The 15239-nt window shown below is 42.6% G+C and overlaps 1 protein-coding gene across 2 annotated transcripts in view; it reads right to left on the bottom strand.

Moving 5' to 3' along the window:
• Positions 1 to 15239, bottom strand: part of apba1a (amyloid beta (A4) precursor protein-binding, family A, member 1a) — a 101680-nt gene that overhangs the window by 62308 nt on the left and 24133 nt on the right. For both annotated transcript variants that reach the window (XM_056458523.1, XM_056458524.1), the window contains exon 2: positions 2894 to 3100. The gene's annotated coding sequence lies outside the window, so the exon portion shown is untranslated. The remainder of the gene's footprint in view (positions 1 to 2893; positions 3101 to 15239) is intronic.

Raw genomic sequence — 15239 nt, 5'->3', positions numbered from 1 at the left:
CAGTATGTTCATGTACTTTATAGCAATACCTCTCAAACCCTGATTATATCAGTATTAGTCAGTTAAAAATGATACGAGTGTCTAAGATTAAGATTAGCAGTGTGTAATTGAAGCAAACAGATTCATCTCGAATGAATGAAAAATTCATAAAAATAACAAAAAAAAAACTAATTTGTGCATTGTGTATTCTGGGAAATTTTCTTACCCCTTGGTTTCGAGTGTGGTCCTGAAAAATCTCTGTTTCAAGGGGTATCTAGCCCTTCCCCTTTGCCCTACGCATTTAAGCTAAAGAGAATTGGGACAAGGGGAAAGCAAGGCTAATGTGTAGAATTGGGATTAGGCCTTATTGTGGTGTAGTCCACGTCTACTAATTCTCCTCACTATTTAATTATAACACACAATGCACAGCAGTTGCAATCAAAACAAATATTAGCCAACCTTTCACACTTGAAGTAGAATTAATATCACAAGGATTGCCTGAGGATAAGAGTCAATTCCAGCTGCAATCTGATGGAGCAGATTAATTCAGTAAGGCACAACAGTGTTTCCCCTACCGTTATATAAGGGCACCCCACCCCCATTGAAAGTCAAGTTATTATTTTCTAACACCAGATCACAACAGAAGTCATTTAAGGTTCCTATCCCACAGAACAGGTCGATACATTGTTTTTAATTAAACCAACAAAATAACCTTATGCTATTTATCCTATTTATACAACAAGTTTTTTTACATTTACATTTCTCTGCTCTCTGTGTATCACACAGTTGGAATTCCTCTACGATGAGTCCACCAGCAGAGAGGAGTTGTATCAGAAATAAATATCCGGAGACTTTTCTCTTTTATTTTCTCGTGCTTCCTTTATCTAAATTACAGAGATCAATGATTTTGGAGGTCAAAAATGTAATGAAGAAATAAGATATAAAATTTGTGTGTATTTACACTGCAAAACAATACAAGAAAAGGCACAGTTAAAACACTGCTAACAAATTCTAAGAAAAGAATGAGTTTGTCACTTCCGCCTCAATGGATTAACTTTATTAACTAACATATTATTTATGTCAACTCGTACTTCAATTTCTCATTAAATCATCTAACCAATCAAACACTTTTTAGTGTTGTATATTTAGTCTAATATCTAGTCTGATATCTGACTTGTCCGATTTGAGCTGCGGATCCATTCAAATATTTGAACTCCTGTGACTAGACCGTATGTGACCGGCAGACCGAATTTGATATATTCCAGTGTCCAAGCAGGTCCATGTGTGCGAGATGAGAAATAGGAGTTTTTTTGTTTTTTTTTTAAACAGAAAAAAGTCTATATTTAGAAAAACATTCTGTTTATTAATGAGTAATAAAATAATATTATTTTTAATTTTGTCTCCACATTCCCTCCAAAATTATGTTTGCCACAAAACGGGTACTATATCCCTCGACCGCAGTCCATGCGGTCACCATAAACTTTATTTACTCCATGTACTCCACAACACGAATTTACCGCGCTCAACACCAACGGCAACAACGCCTTTAACCGCATCACTTATGGTGTGTGGTACATTCCCTTTTCGTAAAGAATCTGTCATTGTAAATTTGTTTTGGGACTGGTAAAAGTGTTTTGCGTCTCTAAATTTGATTTGTCCTTGGTAAAATCGTCTTTCCTATGTAAATGTGTCTTATGATAGGTAATGTTTTCCAAAATGTAAATTTGTCTTGAGCTTCGTGTTGTTTTGTACTTCCCGGCCACCAGTGGTGTAGTCGGGGCTATACGCACGAATACTCAGTATGTCTACTTTTTTCCACTAGCTGTTTGGGTATTATGACTTCTGAGGATCAATACTTGCGTATACCCTCAGTATACTCACTTGTTTTGCTGATTAGACTTCCCTAATTTGCATGTATTCGCATCCCTTAACTGTATACCAAATGGGTTTTAACTCTCATCTTAATTTGTTGCAATTGGTGCATTTTTGTTTATATTTTGTGCCATTCCCCACCCCCTGACGACCACAGCAGCTGTGAGAAAATTTTGTGAGTTTTTCAAAGTCAACTGAATGATGTCTCACTGAAACGTTCAGGTAAAATGATAAAACAGCATGGGCGGGTTGGGTGGGTAATAGTACACCACCTTTTTTTTAGGACTACACCACTGCCGGCCACCGTAGTATTCCGACAGTCATGTCCGAATGTCGTGTGAGGTGGAAAGGTGGCATAAAGGAATATGCCCCCTTGTGGCAGTCACACAGGAACCATGGAAGAAAAAAGCAAGATGGAGTGCAAAAGCAAGAGCCTTCATTCTCTGTTCGTTCGCCATGGTTTATTGAATGACCACTAGAATCTCATAGACCGCAAAAAATTTTGGAGGGAATGTGGCGACAACATAAAAAAAAAAATATTTTTTAAATTTTTTAATGTTTTTTTAACATGGACTTTTTTTGATTCAAAAAACAACAAAACAAAAAAATTACTTCTTCTCATCTCGAGCACACGGACCTGCTTGGACAACACTGTAATACATTATGTCCGGTCGGCCGGTCACATACGGTCTAGTTGCAGGAGTTCAAATATTTCAACGTATCCGCAGCTCAAATCGGATCCGAATTTTCCGCATACGTAGATGATCGGAACTCCACACAGCTTCAAGACTACTCTCCATTGGAAAAGACTGACTTCTAGTCTGTCGCTTGTTGTTTGTCGTGTGCAGTTGAAAGGCGGCTTAACCAGCCATGCAATAGCAGCATGTGCAGGATATAGGTAGAAGTTAAAAGTGCAATTATAGAAAACTATGGGTAATATTTACAGATGGATGTACAATGAACATATTATATCATACAAGGGAAAAGAGAATGAGATGTCGAATGCATGTCAGATATATGAGAAAAAGATACAGGTGCTCACCTCCCAGGGTCATCTATCTTGGTTAGGTTAAGCAGAGGTAGCAGCAGGGTAAAGAGAGATGTCGAGGTAGATGAGTAAGGGGTCTCCAGGTTGTTCCTAATAATCAGAGTAGGAGCTCAGGATCAGAACACTGGGGATCCAGGAAAAAAAAAACAGCTCAGCTCCAGATGAAAGTCAGTGCAGAGTCAGACACCTCCAAATATCTCACTGCAGACACAGAAACACAGAGAAATTTGTTGACATTACTATGGATCTTTTTAGTTGTTTCCCCATCAGTTATGTACATTAGAGATTTATGTTACATCTAATGTTGATAAACAATGTTTATTTCATGACTTTAATTTATGTGTGTTACCAAACTGGTGTTTAGTAGCTGTGTGAATGACACTGAGCATCTTCTATACACTGATACACTTTTCTGCTTGTGGGAAAAGTAGATAAGCATTGGTTCATTATGTAACTTTCTCATCACCACCTGCATATGGCTTTGTTAACGTGTCTATCTGTGTAACAAAAGATGTGTAGATGTTGGTAATTCAAAATACAGACATATTACATCTATAAATTAATGAAATACGGTAGTTTACTGTAAAAGTGAGAAATTACTTATACGGTTTGTACTGTAATTTTAACGGTAAAATACTGACAGCCACAGCTGCTGGGTTTTTACCGTAAACGGATTTATTTGTTACAGTGTATGTAAGGATACGGTTCATTAACTAACATTAAAAAAGATGAAAAAATACTGTTATAAATGTATGGTTCATGTTTGTTCATGTTAATAAATACATTAACTAACATTAACCAATAGGACAAGATTGTAAGGGGCTCAGCAGTTAGCACTGTAGAGCAAGAAGGTCACTGGTTGGAGTCCCGGCTGGGCAAGTTGGCATTTCTGTGTGGAGTTTGCATGTTCTCCCCGTGCTCGTTATTAAACATTAAACATTTAAATGCCACTGAAGAGAACTGCACTGGGGATCATCTACTGTGTGAGAGAGGTATTTGTTTCTCCATCCACTTCACTTTTCATGTGAGATATAGTGATCAGTGATGTTGATCTTAAGGACAAATGCCAAAAAAGCTGTATGCATCATTCCAAAAAAAGAAGGTGCGTTGTGTCGGATGCTTGCATTTCAGATAAGCTTAAGAAGATGCTACAGTATTCTGTATGAAAAGATTGAAGCTAAAATTGCCTTTCAGGATGTGGTTGTTAAGCTAAAAGAAACGTGCAATTAATCTTTCTGATCGGTGGGTTGTGATTCAAAAAGTCCAGGTTCACCTACAAAATGATGCTATCAGGGGAAATATTGAAATGTTATTGTATTGTTTTAAATAAAGTGAAACCAATACAAAGACAATAACTTTGCAAATTACACAAATCCTAAGAAATATTTGCTAGCAAAAAACACTTTTGAACCCCTTTTTTCTTATGTTTTACATTATAAAATCTGTACACTGCTAAACATTACATACACTCACACACATTCATCCAGCTTCTGCCAGTATCTAGGCCAGAGGCTCCATCATATCTGTCCTTAGCTGACAGTGGCAGCTCAATTTGTGCTATGTGAAAGCCTCTCCCAGACCTTTTTCATTCACCAGTTAACAGCACTCCAGCCTTGGGGTGTGTGTGCATGCATGAGTGTATGTGAGTGATGAGCGCACACATATATGTATCTGTCCTGCGCTATGATTTTGGAATTGTGTCCCATCACTTCACTGTCATCAGGCTGACTATTCGTGAAAAGTGAAAATTTGGTAACATTTTATAACATTCACAAGAAGCCACTTTTGAAGACACTAACTATGAAGTTACACAAAACCTCATTTATCATTTATGTGTGTTTTTGAAAGTTGAAAGTATTCAGGCACAAGAAACGACACATACAGTGATGTTTTACATTGGATTACTAAATGTGTGTATCTGAATATTGCTAGACCTCCAGAAAATCTAAAAGCGCTGTATATTTTATTTACACAATGTCATTTCTGTACCGTTGTTGTACGGTTCTTTGTGAGGGAAGAAGAAGACAGGGTCGGCGTAAGGTAGTAACAATATTTCTTTATTTTTATTTCTTTTCCGGGCATCAACAACAACTCCTCAAGGTGGTTGTTGCTTCGCTCTCTCTCTCTCTCGACTGGTCTCTCTCGCTCCCTTAAGGCGTCTCTCCGACCCAATCACTAGAGAAAACAGGTGTTATTAATTATTTCTGATTGGGCTACTGACCAGCCGCCGGTGTCTCCACTCTCACTCTCCCCCTTTCGGGTGTTCAGCCACGCTCTCCCCACCACATACCCCCACCGCCCGTTTCAGGCCGGGCAGCCGTCCGGCCTGCGGCCCCCCCCCCCCCCCTCCCGCCCGGGAGAGGAAGTCAGCCACGACCATCTGCGCGCCCGGCCTGTGGACCACCTTGAATTTAAATGGTTGTAAAGCGAGATACCAACGGGTGATCCGCGCGTTGGTATCCTTCATGCGGTGGAGCCACTGGAGGGGAGCATGGTCCGAACAGAGGACGAATTCTCGCCCCAGGAGATAATACCGGAGGGTGAGGACCGCCCACCGTATCGCCAAACACTCCCTTTCTATGGTGCTGTACCTAGCCTCCCGGTTGGACAGTTTCCGGCTGATGTACAGCACCGGGCGCTCCTCACCCTCAACCTCCTGGGAGAGAACCGCCCCCCAGACCCCGTTCAGATGCATCTGTTTGTAAAAGAAAGGGGAGAGCAAAGTTAGGAGCGTGCAATAGCGGCCCCCCGCAAAGTGCAGCCTTAACCTCGGTGAAGGCCTGTTGGCACTGCTCCGACCATTGGACAGTATCTGGTTCCCCCTTTTTAGTAAGATCAGTCAGGGGGCTGACGAGGTCCGAATAATTTGGTATAAACCGTCTGTAATATCCCGCCAGACCCAAAAACTGTCTTACCTCCTTTTTGGTCTTGGGTCTTGGACAAGTTGCAATTGCTGCAGTTTTATCAATTTGGGGCTGCACCTGCCCATGGCCCAAGTGGAAGCCCAGATACCTCACCTCCACACGCCCAACCGCGCACTTCCTCGGGTTGGCCGTAAGCCCGGCCCGCCTCAGCGCCGTTAACACCGCCCGCACATGTTGCATATGCCGCTGCCAATCATTACTGTATATGATTATATCATCCAGATAGGCAGCGGCATATGCCGAGTGACGGGCCAGTATTTTGTCCATCAGGCGCTGGAACGTGGCCGGTGCCCCGAACAACCCGAACGGAAGCGTCACAAATTGGTGTAAACCAAACGGCGTCGTGAAGGCCGTTTTTTCACGGGATAAAGGAGTTAGGGGTATCTGCCAATAGCCTTTTGTCAGATCCAATGTCGAATAATAGCGAGCAGCGCCTAACCGGTCGAGCAATTCGTCAACCCGCGGCATTGGATACGCGTCGAATTTCGACACAGCATTTAATTTGCGATAATCCACACAAAACCGGACCGACCCATCTGTTTTGGGTACCAAAACGATCGGGCTGGCCCAGTCACTGCGGGATTCTTCTACTACACCCATTTCCAGCATTTTTCTTAATTCATCCTGAACCACCTTTTTTTTGTGTTCAGGCAAGCGATACGGTCGGGTCCTTACGACCACGCCCGGTTCGGTCTCGATGTGGTGCTGAATTAAGTTAGTGCGCCCGGGTAGGGTGGAGAACACGTCTGCAAATTCAATTTGGAGGCGCCGGACATCGGTGAGCTGAGCGGGCGAAAGATGGTCACCCCCGGCGACCAGGGTGTTTGCCCCATTCCGGCTAACACTCTCCGGTCCCAGGTCATCCTCGCTGGTAACAAGTGCCGCCAGCATCACCTCCTCCGGCTCCCTCCACAGTTTTAATAAATTAATATGATAAATTTGACGTGCTCCCCTCCTGTCCGTTCGCACCACCTCATAATCAAGATCGCCAACTCGTCGTGTGACCACAAACGGCCCTTGCCACTTGGCGAGTAATTTGGAACTGGAAGAAGGCAGCAGTACAAGGACTTTATCTCCCTTTGTGAATTTTCGTAGTTTAGTGCCCTTATCATATCGCCTGCGTTGTTCCTCCTGGGCCTTGAGCAAATTCTCCGTAGAGAGCCGCCCCAGTGTGTGGAGTTTTGCTCGTAGGTCCAGGATATATTGAATTTCGTTTTTGCTTTGTGAAGGCTCGTCCTCCCAAACCTCTCTAACAACATCCAAAACCCCATGGGGCTGTCTGCCGTAGAGAAGCTCGAAGGGGGAAAACCCCGTGGAGGCTTGGGGAACCTCCCGCACAGCAAATAATAAGGGCTCCAACCACTTATCCCAATTTTTCGCGTCCTCGTGAACGAATTTACGGATCATTGATTTAAGCGTGCGATTAAACCTTTCCACCAGCCCGTCTGTTTGTGGGTGATAGACGCTGGTGCGAATCGATTTAATGCCCAATAATCCGTAAAGTTCGCGTAGTGTGCGTGACATGAACGCGGTGCCTTGATCAGTGAGGATCTCCTTGGGGATCCCCACTCGGGAGATCAGACTAAACAGAGCTTCCGCAACACTCTTTGCTGAGATGTTCCGGAGCGCTACTGCTTCCGGGTATCGCGTTGCATAATCCACTAGGACTAATGCAAAGCGGTGCCCGCGTGCGGATCGCTCTAATGGCCCGATGAGATCCATACCAATTCTCTCGAAGGGGATCTCCATGATTGGTAAAGGGCGCAATGGCGCTTTTGATGTGGCCGGTGGGTTCACCAGTTGACATTCACGGCATGCAGCGCACCATCTGCTAACATCCCCGTGAATGCCCGGCCAAAAGAATCGGGTCATGAGGCGATTTAGAGTGGCCGCTTGACCTAAATGTCCGGCCATGGGATTCGAGTGAGCCGCCTGGAAAAGCATTTCCCGGCGGCTCTTTGGTACTAATAATTGGGTTGTATCTTCCTTTGTTTGAGTGTCTTGGGTCACTCGATACACCCTGTCATTAATAATCTTAAAATACGGATAGGACAGGGGTCGATCAGGCTGGAGGATTCTCCCATCAATGACCTGCACTCTTTCCAGTGCATGTCTCAGCGTGTCGTCACGCGACTGCTCCAGGGGAAAGTCTTTCCACCGGGAAATTCCCGGCCCTGCCCCTGAGTCAGCGCGTGACGTCATCACTTGGGATTCCCCCAGCTGAGCGACCCGCCCCCTATTCAGCGATTTATTTTTCCAAGACACACCCGCGCTTAAGATTTCCAGTAATTTGTTAAAATCAGGCCAATTCGTCCCCAGGATTAGCGGGTGTTTGAGGTGTGGATTAACCGCTACCTCCACATTATGCTTTTTCCCCCTGAATTGAATTTTCATAGCCGTTAGCGGATAGTGTCTTACCTCTCCGTGCACACACCTTACCTGCACCGTGCGGCTCTTATCCAATGCCGAGCGTTGCACCAAGCATTGGTGGATGGAGGTTTGGTTACAGCCTGAATCCACCAAGGCCTGATAGGTATCCCCCTTAATACTCACTGGTATTTGATACAGCCCATTGCGACCGGGGGCGACGGCTGGCGCGTCGGGCAGGCGGATCAATGCCCCCACCTCCATTACGGAGCAGTTCTCAGGGGCATGATCCTCCTCCCCGCAATGCCAACACGCCGGCCCAGACCTTCCCGTTACACCCCCGGGGCCAGCAGGACCAACCGATTGGGCCGGAGAGAGACCTGTCGGGGCCTGAAACCCGCCCATAGTTCGGGCGTCCCCCTCCCGATCCCGATAAGCGCCCCAGCGAGGCGTGAAGCGCTGAGGGTCCGGGCCTGGGGTTCGCCTCCTGGGCGCCGGGATGGGCGGTCCCCGCGATCTGGGCCTGGGAGTGGGAGGAGAGAGAGACAGAGATGGGACAGGGGGAGAGAGAGAGAGAGAGGTTATTTCGCCGACCCTGGACCTCGCTACCAGGTGATCCTCCGCCAGCTGGATGGCCGTGTCCAGATCGTCTGGCCGGTGGCACTGGACCCATTCCGATGTTCGGGAAGGAAGGCGGGCTATGAACTGCTCCAGTACCACGGCATCCACGACCTGGGCGATGGTCCGGTCATCCTGTACCAGCCATCTGCGGCAGGCGTCACGGAGCTGCTGGGCAAATACTAAGGGCCGGCCGCTTTCTTCCAGCTTCAGCGACCGGAAGCGCTGGCGTTGTTCCTCCGGATTGCGGCCGGCCCGCTGAAGTATGGCTCGCTTCAGGTGAGCATAGTCCAGGAGATCCTCGGCCGGTAGCTGCTGTGCGGCGGTCTGGGCTTCGCCCGACAGCAGCGGGATGACTCGTACCGGCCAATTGGCCCGCTGCCACCCACACGCTTTAGCCATCTTCTCGAATAAGTCGAGAAAGACTTCCGGGTCATCTGTGGGCCCCATCTTGTGTAGTGTTATGGGAGGGTGGGTGGCTGATGTTACGGCGGGCTGGATCTCCCGGTCCAGCAGACTCCGGACGAGCTCACGGTCCTCGCGCTGGGCCTCCACCAGGACTTTAAATCTCTCTTCCTGCTCAGCCCGGACATCCAGGAGTTCCTGGTGCTGTTCACGGTGGAGGACCGCGAGCGCCTGGATCACTTCCGCAAATGGACTGGTGGACGGAGTGGTCATCTTGGCAGCGAGATCTCTTCTTCTTCCCGGGTTTCGGCACCACTGTTGTACGGTTCTTTGTGAGGGAAGAAGAAGACAGGGTCGGCGTAAGGTAGTAACAATATTTCTTTATTTTTATTTCTTTTCCGGGCATCAACAACAACTCCTCAAGGTGGTTGTTGCTTCGCTCTCTCTCTCTCTCGACTGGTCTCTCTCGCTCCCTTAAGGCGTCTCTCCGACCCAATCACTAGAGAAAACAGGTGTTATTAATTATTTCTGATTGGGCTACTGACCAGCCGCCGGTGTCTCCACTCTCACTCTCCCCCTTTCGGGTGTTCAGCCACGCTCTCCCCACCACAACCGTATTTCTCAATTTTTGTGATTTATTATATGTGGTTTATTATATTTATCTTCCCTTACAAATCATCTCACTGTATCCAGGGGTGGATTTAACCAATAAGCGAGGTACTGTAAGCACCCGCTTAGGGCCCCAGGAAATCTGGGGGCCACCAATAAATATATTTAGAAGTATAAATTATACCTATAAACATATAGAAAATATGTAACATCATTTTCTATCATATTTTGTATATTGAGAGTCAAACAAACACATTTTTGCATAATTAAATATAATTTAATACACACTATGCAGGAATACAGGAAATTCAGATTCGTGGTCGATAAACAGGCAGATAGTCAGAATAGGCAGGCAGCAGGCAAGGTAAACAAACAAAACAAGGAAGGGTCTAAAACACAGCAGGGCAACGCAAGGAAAAACGCATCGTAATTTTAACTATACAGTTCAAAGAGACTCAGCACTGATGTGTGTGTGTGTGTGTGCGCTATATAAATAGTCCATGTAACCAGTCTTTTACAATCCTCAGGCTGTGTGCATGCAATCAGTCATGATCAGGAACCGGTTGTGAGTGTGTGTGGTGCATGACTGGATCTTGTAGTCCATAATGGCAGATTTGTAGTCCGTTAGCGATCTGTGAGTTTACCAGCAATCTGTAAGGATTAGATTAGAAGGTAAAAGATTTAGATTAGGATTAGAAAAAGAAGATTGAGTGATATAAAAAAAAAAAACTGCAAAAAATAAAAGTGGAAAGGGTGCATTTCAGGATTTGGGCCCCATAGCTGGAGTTGCTTGGGGCCCCCAAATTGCTATATCCGCCCCTGACTGTATCTAAAGTTACGAATTCTTTCCAAATAGACTATTTATGTCATCTGGTGAAATTATACTATAAATATAATAAATATATACAGTTGGAAAAAACTGTAACTACTTCGGAATGAACCGCGAAATACTCTGGCATATGTTTTACACAGTCATTTTTAAAGGAATGCCTTTTCCTAATTAGCTTCTAGAAGTGTTACAGCATAATAATTACATTCTAGATTAATTGAAACAGTAATAAAAAGTGTATGAAGATTACAACAGGTGACAGTAAATTTCAAACTAAATTTCAAATTTCAAATCCCAAACTGATTCAGGGGCAGTTCATTTCATATAAACACATTAGATTGTTGTATTATTTTGAGCAAAAGTGATACTGACTGTCTTTACCAGGGGTGTCCAAACTCAGTCCTGGAGGGCCGGTGTCTTGGAGAGTTTAGATCCAACTTCAACACACCTGCCAGGAGGTTTCTAGTATATCTAGTTAGAGCTTGATTAGCTGGTTAAGGTGTGTTTGATTAGGGTTGGAGCTAAACTCTCCAGGATACTGGCCCTCCAGGACCAAGTTTGGACAGCCCTGGTCTATACTAACAGTTGCTATTTGATTTTAAGAGTATTTTATTAAACTAAAAATATAGCAATAATGTAAAATCATTCATTTAAAAATCAATTATATTTTTTAAGTCATTTAAAACATTTGTAATCTACAAACACACAAAGATCGTTACCAGGGCAATTCCTTTTAAATGGCTTCAAATGGTACAATTATGATTTTTTCTTTTATGTTTTAGGTACCAGTGGATACACTTTAGGTATCCATACACTGTTTACCTCATAAACTGACAAACATGCATTCTTATTCAGAACTTTTAAGTAAAAAAACACATACTTTGAAAAGTACCAGTTTGCAACCTTTTGTAGCATTCTCATTGAGAGATTTATTGGTGAAGAAATAATTATTTCAATTATATTTATCCATGCAAGGAATCATCTTTGAATAATTTTTCAGATCTCAAATTTCTCTCGTGAGTGCCATTCGCACCTGCTGTCCTCACGTAAATCCACCAGAGGCTGCTGTCGACAAGCAGACTTACTGACCGACCAACTGACTGATCCCCGTCACCCTCTCCCTACCCTAAACCCAACCAGTAGTATTTTAAAAGCACTGATTGACCCACCCACCCCCGTCCCAAAATCCAACCGACAGTGTTTTAAAAAGTAATCCAGCAAAAGAAAAGCCCTCGCCTGATTTTTACCACATTTTTAGACTTTACCACATTCTCACCATGTTATTTACTTGTTTATTTTATTTTTTAGCTTTTGTTTTTGTCTCGTCTGGTTTCTTGAACTGTTTTTCACTGCACTCAAACCCCATCGTCGCGGTCCACTCTACTCTGCATCTCAAGTCCGCCGACATACCTATGAAGCTACTCGACAAACAGCAGGAAAGCCATCCATTTGGAGGCAAGTGCTCAGCTGGTAAGCGTGAAAAGAAACCCCTCCATATTAAAAGATACCCCCCCATATTAAACGAAGCCATACATACTTCTGGCTACATAATTCACGATCTCTAGAAATAGAGCTACGTTTTCAAAATGAGCCTGTGTTGGCTAAAATAAAACTCAACTACAAATAAAAATACTATGTCAGAAAAGTACTTAAGTACAAAGTGCTCTTCTAAAAAACTTAAGGATAGTAGATACAAGTTACATTAATTTTTTTTTTGTATTTCAGCTGAATGTTATAAGCAGTTTTACGAGCCAAATAGTTTATTTTGATTAGTGATGCACTGATCACCAATAGATTTTTAAATCTGTGTAACCTGTGGGGGAAAAAAAATCTAGCTGTGATGCTTAGGTTATGCATTAGGTTATGCTACTTAGCCAGTCACTGTAGACAAGAAAAAATAAAGTAGTGACTGTGAGTTCATGGAAAATAGTGGAGTAAAACTACAGATACAGAACTAAAATATACTTAAGTAAAAGTACACATTTCCAAAAAAAAAAAATACTAAGCAAAAGTAAATTCCTGAGGAAAAACTACTGTTACAGTATTTGAGCATTTGTATTACTTTAGCTGAGACACATTTAAATGGCCAAAGTAAAGGGATATGATTCCAATCTTCACGTCCAATCCCAATTCCAATCCCACATTACAGTAAATGCAAATTGAATCGTTTTATGTTGACTATTCACTGCATTTTATTTCATTCATTTTTTTTAACAGAAATGTAATACAGTTGACGTCAGAATTATAAGCCCCTCTTTTTTTTTCATTTTTAAATATTTCCCAAATGATGTTTAACAGAGCAAGGAAATTTTCACAGTGTGTCTGATAATATTTTTTCTACTGGTTTTATTTCAGCTAGAATAAAAGCAGTTTTTAATAAAAAAAAAAAAAACATTTTAAGGTCAAAATTATTAGCCCCTTTTCAATAGTCTGCAGAACAAACCATCATTATACAATAACTTGCCTATTTACCCTAACCTGCCTAGTTAACCTAATTAATCTAGTTAAGCCTTTAAATGTCACTTTAAGCTGCATAGAAGTGTCTTGAAAGATATCTAGTAAAATATTATTTACTGTCATCATGGCAAAGATAAAATAAATCAGTTATTAAAAATGAGTTATTAAAACTATTGTGTTTAGAAATGTGTTGAAAAAAATATTCTCTCCGTTAAACAGAAATTGGGGAAAAAATAAACAGAGGGGCTAATAATTCAGGGGGGTTAATAATTCTGACTTCAACTGTATATCATGTTCAGCATCCGGCTTTGTCCTACAAGTAAAACATTACAAATATTTACAAGGCAGGCTCTGTGATTACTGTCATTATAGGTGAAATGAAACATCTTTCATAACTAACTTCAAAAAGGCCTTTCCCGTTGCTTCCTGTTCCCTCTCTTCCCATATGACACCAGCTGATAATAGAGGCGGAATACAGCTCTAAGACATGCTCATAAGTCGGATGCATATCCATCCTGTTGTCTTTCTCAGGTTTAAAGCAGGAGAGCAGCTTTACTGTACATGGATCTGATTATCTGTACATCAACCTGATTATGTCTCGTTTGTGAAATAACATGTGGATAGCCATACGATAATGTTAATGAAACATTGAAAGTAATGAAAGAAATCCATACAGGTTTAAGGCAAGTAAAGTGAACTATGTTTTTAAAAAGCTTCACAGATTCAGGACTTCAGAGAGACAGAACCACTGCAGAGCAGAAAAGTTACTGGTATGATTTAAAAAATGTTAGGATAAAAATCGATAAACAAGGGCAGGGACCCATGCGTCTCAGCTGAGCATGTGTTTGGAGAGAGAGAGAGAGAGAGAGAGAGAGAGAGAGAGAGAGAGAGAGACGTGGGTGGTCACATCGGTCTGTAATTACTCCCTCTGGAACTCCAGGTGAAGAGAGATGACCTTTCCACAAGCTAAAATCACAGCGCGCACAAATTACCTGACACATATTACGTCTAACTTCAAACAATGAATAGATGACATTCAAGTCCTCAGCCTATAGAACAGTTGGTGATTCAGTTGAATTTACTGACAAGTCAATGCTCACATCAACAACATCTCATCAGAGAATGCACAAGAGTATTGTTATCATGATAATGCTAACTTGTGTCATAAATTACATTTATTATATACATTGGTTGTTAATCTAAATTTGACCAATCAGATAGGGCCTTACTATCTTTATAACCTCCAGTTGCTGTTCTGCTGTTGGCTAGAGCAGCCTAAATTTGAACCCAGAGCTTAAAATCAATAATTATGGTGGAGGTCAAGGCAAGAGAGGAAGATGACAACAGCCAATCAAAGTCTGCTAAGGTTTTCATACACCCATAGTGTTTTAAAGCTCTAGTTTTTATGTCTGAATTACAAAAAATTTTATCTGAAAAATATATTTACCTTTTTATTTTAAAATCATCCATTAAATAAATTATATCAAAACAGCTATAGCAATGTTTTAGCAATGCTCAACAACAATATCGCTTAGCGTGTGTTTCCAGTATTGTGCAGACTACCTTAAAGTTCCCATGAAATCAATATGAGGTTCTGTCAACATGTTTATTTACAATAATCAAAGATAGGGCTTCTCAAACTTGGTCCTGGAGGTCTGGTGTTCGGCAAATTTTAGCTTGAACTTGTCTCAACACACCTGCAAGGATGTTTCTAGAAAACTTAGTAAGAGCTTGATTATAGCTAGCCCAGGTGTGTCTGATTGGGGTTGGAGCTGAAATCTGCATGACATCGCACCTCCAGGACCGACATTGAGAATCCTTTATCTAAGATAATATGGTCAAAAACAATGATAAAGTCAAATTTAGAAGATATGCATACTAACTTATAGTTTCATGCTTCAATCAATATGGATCAGCAAATCACCCAATCACCGCTCTCCCTCACAAACCACCTCTATCCAGTCCCGCGAACCATCACTGGCCTTCTATTCACCTACACCTGTTCCCTATCATAAAGGACACCAAATAAACGCACCTCATTTTTCCACTCATCAGCCGGTATTGAAGTCGGATGGTTGTCCTCACCTTCGCTCCATCGTCTTCTCCTCTTCTTCCATGGATGTTCCTTATG

The sequence above is a fragment of the Danio aesculapii genome, chromosome 5, assembly GCF_903798145.1.
Source record: "Danio aesculapii chromosome 5, fDanAes4.1, whole genome shotgun sequence".
Lineage (NCBI taxonomy): Eukaryota > Metazoa > Chordata > Actinopteri > Cypriniformes > Danionidae > Danio > Danio aesculapii.
This window is presented reverse-complemented; position numbering and strand designations above follow the sequence as displayed.